The 13,928-nt window shown below is 41.6% G+C and overlaps 1 protein-coding gene across 1 annotated transcript in view; it reads right to left on the bottom strand.

Moving 5' to 3' along the window:
• Window positions 1-3,697: 3,697 nt before the first annotated feature.
• The window catches only part of RELL1 (RELT like 1), a 78,116-nt gene continuing 67,885 nt past the window's right edge, over window positions 3,698-13,928 (bottom strand). The window contains exon 7 of the mRNA XM_033213951.1: window positions 3,698-3,835. The gene's annotated coding sequence lies outside the window, so the exon portion shown is untranslated. The remainder of the gene's footprint in view (window positions 3,836-13,928) is intronic.

The raw sequence follows: 13,928 nt of genomic DNA on the forward strand, positions 1-13,928 counted from the left end.
GTGTTCCCACTGCTCTACCAACCAGTCATTCCCTTGTCTCTCTCCCTCTCCTCAGGCCTCCCTATTCCCTGAGACAAAATATTAAAATTAGGCCAATCAGTAACCCTAGAATGGCTTCTCACTGCTCAAGTGAAAGGAAGGGTCACACGCATTTCACCTGAAATCAAAAGCTAGAAATGATTAAGCTAAGTGACGAAGGCACGTCAAAAGTCGAGACAGGCAGAAAACTAGGTCTCCTGTACCAAATAGTTAAGTTGTGAATGCAAAGCAAAAGTTCTGAAGAAAATTAAAAATGCTACTCTAGCAAATACACGAATGATAAGAAAGTGCAACAGCCTTATTGCTGATATGGAGACAGATTCAGTGGCCTGGAAAAATCAAACCAGCCACAACATTCCCTTAAGCCAAAGCCTAATACAGAGCAAGGTCCTAACTTAGTTGATAAAGCAGCATCAGAGTTTGAGATGATTGACTTTAATTTTGAAAGATGTTCTACTGTGATAAAATGCTATCAAACAGTACTGCATGCTATAGAGAAAACGTTCATGAAAGGTGGGGTCAATCAGTGCAGCAAACTTTATCACTGTGTTATTTTAAGAAATTGCCACAGCCACCCCAACCTTCAGTAACCACCACCCTGGTCAGTAGCCTTCCACATTAAGGCAAGATCCTCCAGTAGCAAAAAGATTACGACTTGCTGAAGCCTCAGATTATCATATTTTTTTTTAGAAATAAAGTATTTTAAATTAAGGTATGTACGTTTTTTGACAGAATATTATTGCACATACTTAATAGGCTATAGTATAAACATGACTTTTTTATATGCAGCGGGAAACCAGAAAGCTCATGTGGCTGGCTTGCTTGCAATATTTTCTTTCTTTTTTTTTTTTTTTTTTTTGAGACGGAATCTCGCTCTATCGCCCAGGCTGGAGTGCAGTGGCCGGATCTCAGCTCACTGCAAGCTCCGCCTCCCAGGTTTACACCATTCTCCTGCCTCAGCCTCCCGAGTAGCTGGGACTACAGGCGCCCGCCACCTCGCCCGGCTAGTTTTTTGTAGTTTTTAGTAGAGACGGGGTTTCATGGTGTTAGCCAGGATGGTCTCGATCTCCTGACCTCATGATCCACCCGTCTCGGCCTCCCAAAGTGCTGGGATTACAGGCTTGAGCCACTGCGCCCAGCCGCAATATTTTCTTTATTGCAGTAGACCGGGGCTAAACCCACAGTATCTGCAAGGTATGCCTGTGTTAGGGGAAGGGATAAGGATACTGCAGGATGGGAAATCCCATGAGGAAAGTCAGCCAAGTGATCACTTGATATTTCAAGACACAAGAAACTCAGCACTGTAAAAAATTAAGCTCAATAATTAGACTGCCACGACTGAACTTCCAGTGTACAAGGCGCTAATAATTGGATCGCTCACAAGACAACACACTGCGTTTAACATTTTTATTTTTAACTCTGCTTTGGTAGTACAAAAGTCATAAAAGTACAAACCAGACAGTTAAAAATACACTTGACACTCGAAATGGTGAAAAATTTCCTTTACAAATTTTTACATCAGGGTAGTAGCCAACTCATTTATGACACCAAAAAGTTGTCCATCATTAGTGTTTTCTAGAGAAAGTCTGCTGTGGATTCCCTCATCCTTAGAAAGAAGGAGAAGAAACACAAGACCTGTAAACATCAGTAGCTTTGGGAACACTTAGGAATTCTCAGAGAGTTCAGTATAAACCAGTAAAAAGCGTATGTGTTGAAAATATTGAACACTTAACTTTTGGCAAATTTGGGAGCCTGCCAGACAAAAACTGCTCAAGTATTAGAAAATATTTAAAACATACTCTTGGTATAAATACAATTTTAAATATTTTTGAGTATTCTCTTGCCTGTTGTATTGCTATTTTAAAAGAAAAAAAGTGCTCTGACTTGCATAAGATGGAAAAATAATTAAAGCTAAAGAATATCTTACATTTTATCCCCCACCATTTTGAGGGCATATTTTTAAAGCAAAAAAGTATGCTTGTTTGTTTTTAATTAAAACAATTAGCCTAGGCTGCACATATATTATTTACACTAATACATACCACCAGAAGTCCTATATTGCTACTTTCTGGATCTCAGCGAAATTTATTTCCATACTGACTTTCTCCGGTCCACAGTGTATATGAATGTATACACACACAGTGTTTATTAGTTGTCAGTAAAAATTCTCATGGAACTGAATTCCCCATTTACTTAAAAGGTTAGACATGTTTAGTTTGATGCTGGAAATAGAATCGCTTAAGTCTATGTACAGTAAATACTGTGAAGTATATTTTTATGGAAATCACCTTTTGGGACACAAACGAAAGATGTGCTTTTTCTATGTGAAATAAAAGAAGTGCCCAAGGCACCACCAACGCTGACATGGAGGCAGGTCGTGGAGGCCTCATAACTGGCCTCCCCCACAGCTCACCCCAGAGCCACCATAAATCACATACTACTATTTATGCCTCTGGGTCCTTTCAGGTGTTTTGTAAAATGTACAGTTAAAAGAAAAAGAAAAAGAAAAAGAAAAAGAAAAGTTTGTCAGGCCTAAAGGGAAAGTAACTGGAGTATTTTAAATAAGGAGCATTAGTTACAAGAGGAAAAACAGGAAATACACAAAGGAAAACATGCCAGAGGTAGGTGCAGGCCCATCTTGTATGAGAAGCAGGGTTCTTTTGGCTTGGCCTTGGGTTGTCCAAACAAATGTGTGTGTGTGTGTGTGTGTGTGTGTGTGTGTGTGTGTGTGTGTGACTTTAAACCATTTTCTCCTTTATTCTATGGATTGACCAAGAATTGCTCAGCTAAAGGTTAAAAAAAAAAAAAAAAGACCGGGTGCAGTGGCCCACGCCTATAATCCTAACACCTTGGGAGGCCAAGGCAGGTAGATCACTTGAGGAGGTCAGGAGTTCAAGACCAGCCTGACCAATATAGTGAAACCCCGTCTCTGCTAAAAATACAAAAATTAGCCAAGTTTGGTGGTGCATGCCTGTAATCCCAGCTACTCGGGAGGCTGAGGCAGGAGAATCGCTTGAACCTGGGGAGGTGGAGATTGCAGTGAGCCGAGATTATGCCACTGCACTCCAGCCTAGGTGACAGAGCGAGACTCCATCTCAAAAAAAACCTTCTCAAAATGTGTAAGTGCTGTAGGAGTGACATGGTAGTGGCAGGAGTTAATGCTGAATTTGTAGTCAAGGAATCCAAAGTCCAGCATCTGGTCCCATCTGACTCCATGGTCCCTTGGGGAATCAACTCCTCAGGGCTAGACTAGATTATTTCCACTGAGCTTTTACCACTGAAGAGGCATCTTTTATCTTTCGTAACGGCTAACCTGTATGTATAAAGATCTTCTTACAACCAGTGTCAAAACAGGATGTAGGAACTGGAAAAAGAGAAACACACGCTCACGTGCACGCATGTATACACACGTACACACACAGCCCTGAGCATGAGCTCAGACTGTACGTGAATAGTATCACTGCACATACTGATCATAATGGGAAAACTACAGTGTGTACACCAAGGCCTGGGATTAGGGGCTGGGAAGGGTGGAGGCGGGGGTGGTTAAGAAGATAAAAACAGCTCTTTCCTTCCCCGGAAGTATAATACATTTTTCAAGACCCTTTCAACCAAAACCTGTTTCAAAGCAAACTGAATTTTGTATACGGCACAGCAATAACATTCCCTTTTAGGTTTTATTCACATGCCTGCTGCCTCCATGACAGAAATTGTATAAAATATATAAAAAATTCCCGAGGCAACTTCATATCTTGTAAGTTTTCAGTCTCTTAGAGTTCTTCAAGTCAAGTCATTGCTGCAAGAGAAAACAAAAAAAGGAGATCTTTAACCAAGGGTAAGCATCATATCACATGTTAATCTGCCTGAGTATTGAAAAACACAGAAGAATTATAATCTATTCTTACCCTGTCCCGTCCCATCCCACCCCATTCCTTCCACCATTACACAATGTTTTTCTAGAATTCAGTCTAAAGAAATTAAAGTAAAATATAATTAATTTCAAGAGTTCTCTCGAGATCTGGCTGTTTAAACGGACGTACCCCTCCGCCTTTCTCTCTCTTGCTCCTGCTTTTCCCATGTGATGTGCCTTCCATAGGTGGAGGTCTCTGCTGACCATCCAGGACAGACAGTTGGGATTTCAAGTAAGAATACAATGATTAAACATTCCATCTTAGGTCTTTATTGCACCTTCAGGGTTCTGGATTGTATTTTTAAGTCATTCTAACAACCAACCCTTGTCAATGTCTACATTTACATTACAAACAAAGCCCTATACTTGTAAAATAGCTCCCTGCTTTTTAAATGACTTTTTATAACTATCTCATGTAATGAACAGCTCTGTGACTTTTTACTTTCCTGTTTTACAGACTGGGATAACCCAGGACAGGACTAAAATTACAGAGCTCCCCGTGTATGCTAAAACACATATACCATGCAGGTGAAACCACACGAGGTTTAGGAACAAAACGTTCTCCTATCTGCCAAAATCCTGTGTACCCTATAAATGCTAAACAAAACCAGAGATAGACCCAGCTTGCAGAAATATGAAGAAATAGCATGAAGTTGGTAGAAGTGTTTTGAAGAACATACTTTTTACTTATTTTACAGATGTCCTTCAAGATGTGTCCCTTATTATTATCTATGTTATCCTCTTCTGTCATTTGGTCATCCATAATATTCAGTGGTTATAAGAGAATAGAGACAGATCACAAGCGGAAGAATGAGGGAGAGAGACAGAAAGAAAGAGATTTATTTCCCAAATGAGATGATGAGCAAAGGACCTTTATCCCCTTAGCTAAAAAGGCAATGAAACATTGTCCAATAAAACAGCAAGGATCAAGTTTTTAATTCTAATGAAATAAGTAATACCCTGCACTGAATTGCCAAAACTGTTCAAGAACTGCAGATTTTTACTGTGAAACTGAACAAAGTCAAGTCTGGAACTACTTTCAGGTAAGAGTCAATTCATAGAAACATTCTAGCAGAGAGTAGAAAGGTAGAAAGGCCAGAGGTAGAGAAATATAAAAATGGCCCTAAAAAAAAAAAGGAAAAAATGAGAGGGAATTTTCCAGGCAAAACCTTAAACTAGGCCATTATCTAGAAAACAGGTATGGTATTCCACTATTTTTATGTCTCCTCTTCATGTGCTCCCTTAGAACTAGACATTTTTGCATCAAGGAAAATAACAAAGTGACAGGTGGGGGATGTCAGGCCTAGAAAGCAATGTTTCATCACAGTAACAGTTTTCACTGCAACCTAGAAACACTCCTCATTTTGAGTGTTTTGCACAGATTTGACCGGCTTTAAGAACGGGGCATGCAAGAATACAGGCTAGGCTAAGAAGGAGGGGCCTGGATTCAAATCCAGACCCCCACTGCCAGCTGTGGAACCATGGCTGTCTCTGTAGCATTCTCTCACAGGGTTACTGGGGATTTGACATGAGATGATCCTATGCACAACGCTTAATACGAGGAAAAGCGATCAGTGTGCTCCGAAAGGTTAACTATTCTGGTCATGACCATCATCCAATTCTCTGCTTTCAACAATCACATTAGCTTTCTTCAACAGCTGCCTTCCGCAGCTGATAAAAACTGCACTGTCTGCAATATCTTCGAGAGAGGAAGTAAAAAATACAAACTGCTGCTTAAAGTCCTCACTGCCAATACCAGAAACTAAGCAGAAAAGAGAAAACTCATCTTATTAAAACCCTTGCAGTTCTGGTCTCTCCTTACAAACACACATTTATTAGAAGGTAGCACACTACTGGCACAACACTATGACCTTCCAGGTATTTCTTTAACCCAGAACAACAATAAGTATTACAAGGTACCTTCCATATTGTCCTGCAGCAGTCAGAAATCATGTGGGGGTGGGCACAGATACAGCAGAAGGCTAACAGGAGTGGGTGGGAGAGGAAAGCAACAGCCACTCACTCACTGTTCCCAGCTGCCATCACATGGGACCACACCACACTGAGCAAGCCTGACCTCTCTCTTCAGGAGAAATTTGGTGATTGCAATTTACACGAGTGACTACTCAAGCTGGAAACAATCAAGCAAAGTTCCATTACATGGAAAACACAATTCAGAAATCTCAAAGTGTAACCATTTTGCTTATAAAAGAAGACTGACAGATAAAAATTAAGAACCACCTGGCCAGGCGGTAGCCCACGTCTGTAATCCCAGCACTTTGGGAGGCCAAGGCGGGCGGATCACGAGGTCAGGCGATTGAGACCATCCTGGCTAACACGGTGAAACCCTGTCTCTACTAAAAATACAAAAAACTAGCTGGACGTGGTGGCAGGTACCTGTAGTCCCAGCTACTCGGGAAGCTGAGGCAGGAGAATGGCATGAACCCGGGAGGCGGAGTTTGCAATGAGCTGAGATTGCGCCACTGCACTCCAGCCTGGGCAACAGAGCAAGACTCCGTCTCAAAAAAATAAAAAAAAAAGAACCACCCAGAAGATTTATCTGGAACAAAGGAAGAGGTTGTCTTTTTCTTTAGAGTTTATTGGTTATGACATAATCTTATAAAGATAAAGCCATAATCCTATCATTATATTATGGTTCCACTGAAGCTGCCATATGTCTCTGATTAGGATACACATATAAATATCTATGCCTTGTTAAAAAGCATTCTCTAGAAAAAAAAGAAACTGATCCCTTTAAAAATTAGAAACAAGTTATAAGAATCTAGGAGCCTAAGCGGATTAATGAACAGTAAACGCTAAAATCTCTAAGTGTAGGGTGTTAAGGAAGGAAAAGTCTATCTGATTAATAGTAACAGCACTGGCATTTGCAGAGCACTTTCTCTGTGCCAGGTACTGTCATGCTAAGCACTCTAGGGTCATTAACTCCATCTTCCTGATGATTCCAGGAGTCAATCAATGATGATTCCCATTTTCATAGGAGGAAACTGAGGCTTCCAGGATCAATAATTTACCAAAGGCCACACAATTAGTAATGGGAAAGTAGGAAATCCATCCCAGGCAGTCAGACCTGGAAGACCACAAAGCTACCTCCACAATGCATTGCTATCCGGTCACCCCAGAGACACCTACAGCATCACTGAGATCCTCTGGTACCCTCGCTTCTCTGCTCCCCACCTATGTGGTGGGCAACAGAAAGGAAATGCAGAAACTAGAAATGCTGTCAGGGTCTCTCTCAGGGGAAATCACTGTGGTTACATGAACAGTTAAATGATGCTAAAAACTTGTACTTTAAAGGGGCCCAGTCCCTGGGAAGATCAGAAGTACACTTACACAACACTGAATTCCCCTCTCATTCTAAGACAAGGCTATGGAATCACACAGTCGGATTCATAATTTTCTTGAACACTTTTAAATAAAATAAATAGAGAATGTTGTTTATAGAAAGAGTTACATGACAGCAATATTAACACTGAAGTCCTGGAGCTACATTTAAGTGATCGTTCACTAATAACCTGTGCTCCTTTAAGGCTCACACATCTTAGTTAGAGATTTTTCTTGTTCCAGGCTCTACTGACCATTCTGCAGTTACACGCTTGCAGGTTATGATCGCTGTGCATGTGACACCATGGTCCTGCAACGGTACTGCCTGTGTAGATTGGCATCTTGGCAGATAGAGATTAATGGGATCACATCACAATGGATTCAGTGCTTATAGTCCTTTAAATCTTGCTCTGGTCTAAACTGTGTGTTAAATTTTATAAATTAACATGAATACCTTCTTATTTTAATAAATGCTCTTGTTCATTTAACAAACCCAATAGATTCATGGTAATCTAGGCTAATCCATGCAATCTTTTAAAATCAGTGTTTCCCAGAGTGATCAGCAGAACCTGCTTTAGAATTGGCTTAAATACTACCAAAAACTGCAGATTCCTTGGGCCCCTCCCTGAGACCTACTAAATCAGAGTCTATGGGGTTGCAGTCCAGGACTCTGCTTTCCTATAAGGTGCTTCATTGATTCTAATGCACGTATGAAGGTCTAAGCGTAAAGACTCAGTACTAATGTTTGTCAACTGATTAAAAACAGCAAGAATTAAATCCACTTCCAAAGGGTAAACTCTGCAAACACAACACTATAAAGTCAGTGGAGGTCAAAAAATATATCTCAGAAAAGGGGGAGAAAACAAATATGACAAAATCATTTACAGACTGGAATATTAATTAAAATTTCAGTAACTCAGCCGGGCATGATGGCTCATGCCTATAATCCCAGAACTTTGGTAGGCTGAGAAGGGTGGATCACCTGAGGTCAAGAGTTCGAGACCAGCCTGGCCAACATGGTGAAACCACGTCTCTACTAAAAGCACAAAAATTAGCTGGGCATGATGGCACATGCCTATAGTCCCAGCTACTTGGGAGGCTGAGGCAGGAGAATCGCTTGAACCTGGGAAGCAGAGGTTGCAGTGAGCCGAGATTGCGCCACTGTACTCCAGCCTGTGTGACAGAGTGAAACTCCGTCTCAAAAAAAAAAATCAGTAACTCTATTTGAACTGCAAAATTTTAAAACTACAGAATCATTTTTTAAATGTATTTCAAAGTAGTTGGGAATTAGAATTCGACTCATCTGCAGAGGACTCTTGATGATGAGATGAATGCCGTATTATCACACCTGTTAAGCAATCACTGGGGGCCAATTATGTACAAGGTGCCACCTGAAGTCTCGGCAAAGGATGAGAAGACACCCTCCAAAGGCACTGCCCAAGCCCTGAAGGAGCTTAGAGTATGCAGGGAGGAAGCTTAAAGAATCAACTTCGACCCAAGAAAAATGAGACATGCTGCGTATCATTTTTAAACACAACTGGAATATTTTATAACTCGTTTTTGAAATCTAATAATATATAGTAGATGCTCTGTGTCTGTACATATAACACTACTTCAATCTTTTTTTTTCTTAAGAGACAGGGTCTCACTCTGTTGCCCAGGCTGGATGTACAGTGGCACAATCATGGCTTACTGGAACCTCGAACTCCTGGGCTTAAATCATGGAGTTAAAGCCACGACTTTAGCCTCCCATGTAGCTGGGACTACAGGTGCATGCCACCATGCCTAGCTAATTAAAAAACAAATTTTTTTTTTAAAGTAGAGATAGGGTCGCTGTGTTGCCCAGGCTGATCTCAAACTTCTGGCTTAAAGCAATCCTCCAGCCGCAGCCTCCCAAACTGCTGGGATTACAGGTGTGAGCTATCACACCCAGCATCTACTTCAATCTTTGGCATTTGCAGGCCATTATGAAATGTATAAGGCACAATTCACTTACTTAATCCCTCATTGATCGACATTTAAAGATGCTTCCAGTTACTTGCTACTATAAACAATGCTGAAGTGAACAACTTTGAACATTATCTTTGCATTTATGCAATGATATCTATTAATTGGAATAATTTGGTCAAAGAGTACATATTTAAGTTTTTATAGTTCCAGATTGCCACCACAAAGGTCGAGACCATTGTAGACTCCCTGCTTCGGTGTGGGATAATGTCCATCTCCCTGCACCGAGGGAGTTTGTTTGTTTGGTTTTTTTTTTTGGTTTTTTTTTTTTTAAGACGGAGTTTTGCTGTCATTGCCCAGGCTGGAGTGCAATGGTGCGATCTCAGCTCACTGCAACCTCCGCCTCCCAGGTTCAAGTGATTCTCCTACCTCAGCTTCACGAGTAGGTGGGATTACAGGCTTGCACCACCACCCCCAGCTATTTTTGTATTTTTAGTAGAGACGGGGTTTCTCCATGTTAGTCAGGCTGGTCTTGAACTCCCAACCTCAGGTGATCTGCCTGCCTCAGCCTCCCAAAGTGCTGGGATTACAGGCTTGAGCCACCGCACCCAGCCTCCTGTACCCCATTTTTTTTTTTTTTTTTTAGGAAAAGTCTCGCTCTGTCACCCAGGCTGCAGTGCAGTAGCATAATCTCGGCTCACTGCAACCTCCGCCTCCCAGGTTTGAGCAATTCTCCTGCCTCAGCCTCCCGAGTAACTGGGACTACAGGCATGTGGCATTACACCTGGCTAATTTTTTTGTTTTTAGTTCGCCATGTTGGTCAGGCTGGTCTTGAACTCCTGACCTCGTGATCCACCTGCCTCAGCCTCCCAAAGTGCTGGGATTACAGGCGTGAGACACCACGCCAGGCCCCTGCACCCTTTTATCCAAGGTGACCACATGAACCAGTTTGCCCGGGAGATCTGGTTTACCCAGAATCATTATTCAGTGTCCCTTTTACTCTCTGTAGAGTCTCTCTCTGTCACCCAGGCAGGAATGCAGTGGCACCATCCTGACTCACTACAGCCTCCAACACCTGAGCTCAAGAAATCCTTCCACCTTAGCCTCCCAAGTAGCTGGGACTACAGGTGTATGCCACATGCCCAGCTAATTTTTTAATTTTTAATTTGTAGAGACAGGATCTCACTATGTTGCCCAAGCTGGTCTCAAACTCCTGGCCTCAAGCCATCCTCCCACCTCAGCCTCCCAAAGCACTGGGATTACAGGTGTAAGCTACCTCCTCATTTTGGATGTGAGTTGTATGGTCATGCTAGTGTTAACATTCATCTTTGCCACCAGAGAAGCAAAAAGTGATCTCAGTTTGGATTATTTCATTGTTAGTAAAGTTGGGCATTTTTTATGTTTATCGACTACTACATATTCCATGAGTTGAATATTATAACCCCCAATTTGAGAAGGGGGCTTAATAACGAAAACCTTAATTTTTTAATATAAATAGTGAGAAGCTTTCTACGTATGTGGGTCAATTCAGGAAAAACAATGTTTCTAGGTGTTTTTCTCCATTCAAAATAGAAATCACTTTTTTAAACTAGCAGAGACAGAAATGTATATTCCTGCAAATTACATTATCTTCTTTGTTGAATAATACCAATGAGAAATTCTGCACTCCTTACAGTTTTGAATCTTCTGACATTAGATTTAGATCTCACTGAAGTCTGAAGGTTGTTCTTTACTGGGTTATATTCTCATAACAATTTCAACGTACTTATATATTTAGCAACAATGGGTTTCCCAAGCGACAGCAACTGAACACTTGTGATTTACCAGCCTTTGAGATGGTAGAATCAGAGCACCTTATTCCAAGTAAAATGTAAGTGACATCAAAAGTTATTCTGTACCTGGAAAAAGAAGGATTCAACTGGAAATTATTTAAACGCAATTCAGCAGTTTCCTACTAGTCTCAACACACTTCTGATTTAATGTCTACATTAAGCTACAGGCAGAATAACTTATTACTCTGAATAGTACCATCTCTTTCTAATAAGGAAAATGGAACAAGTTAGATATTGCCTCTCTACTGGCTTGTGAGCTAGACAGAGTTCAGCTAACTGGCCTTCAGTAAGCCTCCACTTGAGTATCAAATGGACAATACTGCTTTACCTTATAGGTGATGTCCAACCTGGCCTCTCTGAGCTTCAAGAGAATCAAGAAATATTAATACTTTTACTGGCCACAAGTTTAAACAGGGCTCATCTGATATAGTAATTTAACACCTAACCTATTTTGCACTTACTTAGAGCAAAGGAACAGTATCCCTACGAAGTAGTAGGAGTACCATTATCTGCACTTAACAGATGGAGAAGCTGGGGCATCAGAGGCTAAGTAATTTGCCCAAAGCTAGATAAGCTAAAAAGTGACAGCCAAGATCTTGAGCCCAAGAATTCTGATTCTAGAACCTCTATGGTAGAACCACTACAGTATCCTATGTCCTGTTACTCACAGAAAATAGGTTCTGTTTTAACTTAAGCTATTTAATGTTAGTAGTACTCAAGGTCTCAAGGTACAAATTAAGAAAAATAAAAATCAGCTGGGCGCAGTGCCGCATGACTGTAATCTCAGCACTTTGGGAGGCTGAGGCAGGCAGATCACAAGGTCAGGAGGTCGAGACCATCCTGGCTAACACAGTGAAACCTCATCTCTACTAAAAATACAAAAAATTAGCCAGGCGCGGTGGCGGGCACCTGTAGTCCCTGCTACTCAGGAGGCAGCGGCAGGAGAATGGGGTGAACCTGGGAGGTGGAGCTTGCAGTGAGCCAAGATTGCGCCACTGCACTCCAGCTTGGGTGACAGAGCAAGACTCCATCTCAAAAAATAGTAATAGTAAAATAAAGAAAAATTAAAATCCTGATTATAACTATTAATTCAATTTTCTTTCTAATTATAGGTAAAAATGTCTCTGAAAGCATTTCATTTTCCACTTCCCTCATGCCCTCTTGAGTCTGTCTTTAGGCCCTCCAAAGTCCCTAGCCTCCAACATTGCTGAATTTTTACAGTGAAAAGAGCAGACGTCAAACAGCTGATAGGGATAAAGAGGAAGAACAGAGAAGCTCTAGCTCAGTGGGTCAACCTCTAGTCAACAACAGGAAGGGGCCCTGGGGCAGGCCCCTGCCCAGGGAGATATGTGCTAGGAGCAGATGGCTTGCTTTGGTGGCAATTGAAAGCAAAACAAATCAAAACCCCCTGGTCCCCCATGTTGCCTAAACTCTGGGAATACTGATAAATATGTTTTAGTATCTCCTGTGCACAGAACAAGGCCATGGAAGAATAACTTAGAAACATCATAGTTGATGACAGCAAAGTATGTTTTTAGGTCCGCTCAAAACTCCCAGATCATGGCCATAAACGTACTGAAGCCACTCCCAACAACTGAGGACAAACAGGGCATATAGCTTTTTAACTGTGGCCACCATTTTCACTCCTTATGGCTCAGTCAATGTGGGAGAGTAAAAGCTGGTTCTTCCTCAGTCATCTGTGAGTAAGACAAAAACTCAACAGTCAGGGAACCACAGAACCTAAAAATCACCAACTTCAATCAAAAGCAAGGTACCAACAAGTATAGTATCCATGCTCTCATGTGTAGAAAGGCAAAAGGAGGGGCTTTATATACACTGACATACTGCATAAGCACATACGTGAATAGCATAATCCTGAAAGAACATAGAGAACACTGATCACAGTGGTGTCCTCTTGAGAAAAGGTTTCAGAGATGATATACGCAAAGGAGTTAGGGGGATAAAGATGGAGCAAAGATTTATTTTTGGGATTTATTTTTCACCCTGCAGATTTTTAGGCTGTTTAAATATTTTATCCCATGCATTCTATTTCAGTTCTTTTGTCCCATGCATTATATTTCAGTTCTCTTAAAAAAATTCCATTTCAAACACTTGTAATATCCAATACATTGGAGACAGTAAAGGAATGAGCTATAAGGAAGCCCAGGTCCTGGCTCTGTAATGAATTCTCAGCATGATCTTGAACAACACATGTAACAACACGCACTAAACAAGGGGCCTGGGAGGTGCAGGGGAGAAAAGTCTGCTGTAAGTACTAGGAGAGTAGCTCTGTAAGAGTACGGTCTTCACTGTCTGTCTGACACACTGCCACATCCCTAAACACAGCCAACTGCCTGGCATACAGTAGGGGCTCAAGTCATGCTTTTTTTTTTTTTTTTTTTTTTTTTTTTGAGACAGAGTCTTGCTCTTGTCACCCAGGCTGAAGTGCAATGGCATGATCTCGGCTCACTGCAACCTCTGCCTCCCGGGTTCAAGTGACTCTCCTGCCTCAGCCTCCCAAGTAGCTGGGACTACAGGTGCCTGCCACCATGCCCAGCTAATTTTTGTATTTTTAGTAGAGATGGGGTTTCGCCATGTTGGCCAGGCTGGTCTCGAACTCCTGACCTCATGATCCGCCCACCTTGGCCTCCCAAAAGTGCTGGAATTACAGGTGTGAGCCACCATGCCCGGCCAAGAGATACTTTTTAAAGATATAATTGTACCTCCACTGATCTGAACTAGCAATCACAGCTGTTCTGAAGTCTACAAGTCTATGACCTTCATCTACCTGGAAGAAAACTGAATGGCTCACAGACATGGACCTGATCCAGGCAGAGCCTAAAGTCCATCAGCTGCTC

Source organism: Trachypithecus francoisi, unplaced genomic scaffold, assembly GCF_009764315.1.
Source record: "Trachypithecus francoisi isolate TF-2019V2 unplaced genomic scaffold, Tfra_2.0 Lachesis_group1, whole genome shotgun sequence".
In the NCBI taxonomy this organism is placed as follows: domain Eukaryota; kingdom Metazoa; phylum Chordata; class Mammalia; order Primates; family Cercopithecidae; genus Trachypithecus; species Trachypithecus francoisi.